Raw genomic sequence first — 1,207 nt, 5'->3', positions numbered from 1 at the left:
CTTCCCCCACTCCCTTCTGTGTCACTCTGACTTGCTCCCTTTGCTCTTTCCCCCCACCCAGCCCCACAGCACTTATGCACGTATCTATAAATTATTTATTTGTATTAGTGTCTGTCTCCCCACCTCTAGACTGTAAGCTCGTAATGGGCAGGGAATGTGTCTGTTTATTGTTGTACTGTACTCTTCCAAGTGCTTAGTACAGTGCTCTGCACATAGTAAGCGCTCAATAAATACAATTGAATGAATGAATGAGTGTACTTAATTATTTATTTTGGACACTCCAGTTGTAAATCATTTTATAACTGTCTCCTCCTTTAGAGTGTAAGTTCCTTGAGGGCAGGGAATTTGTCTTGTTACTTTTCTGTAACATGAGGAGGATAGGAGGAAGGGCACAACCAGGACATGCACAGTGAGTAAGTTACCATGGTGAGAAGACTAAAGAGCATGAGCTGGGGTGTAGCAGGAGAATAATAATAATAATGGTGGTATTTGTTAAGCACTTACTATGTGCCAAGCACTGTTCTAAGCACTGGGGGGGGGGGGATACAAGGTGATCAAGGTTGTCCCATGTGGGGCTCACAGTCTTAGTCCTCATTTTACAGATGAGGGAACTGAGGCCCAGAGAAGTTAAGTGACTTGCCCAAGGTCACACAGCTGACAAGTGGCAGAGCCGGCATTCAAACCCATGACCTCTGACTCCCAAGCCCGCACTCTTTCCACTGAGCCACACTGCTTCTCTAGGAGAAGGTAGGTAAGTAGGGCGAGAGAGAGCTAGAGCTCACTGAGTGACGTTAAACCAATGGTTAGAAATTTCTGCTTGATGTGAAGAGGAATGGGAACATACATTAACCCAGGTACAAAGTGTAATATTAATGTCTGTCACCCCCTCTAGACTGTAAGCTCGTTACGGGCAGGGAAAGTGTCTGCTAATTCTGTTGTACTGTATTCTCCCAAGCGCTTAGTACAGCGCTCTGCACATAGTAAGCACTCCATAAATACCATTGATTGATTGACTGATTAATATAATGCATCCCATTCCCCATTTTGCTGAATTATGCCTGAGGCCACCCAAACCTAGGGTTCTTCTCTGAGGGGGAGGCTCTGGCCCTGCAACTTGTTCCAGAGCCATTGCATTCCCTTCCCAGGTCTCTGAACATGGGCATCATTTTCACACCACAGAACTCAGTGGCAGGAGCTGAGGCAGAGA

Source organism: Tachyglossus aculeatus, chromosome X4 (genome assembly GCF_015852505.1).
Source record: "Tachyglossus aculeatus isolate mTacAcu1 chromosome X4, mTacAcu1.pri, whole genome shotgun sequence".
Classification (NCBI taxonomy): domain Eukaryota; kingdom Metazoa; phylum Chordata; class Mammalia; order Monotremata; family Tachyglossidae; genus Tachyglossus; species Tachyglossus aculeatus.
This window is presented reverse-complemented; position numbering follows the sequence as displayed.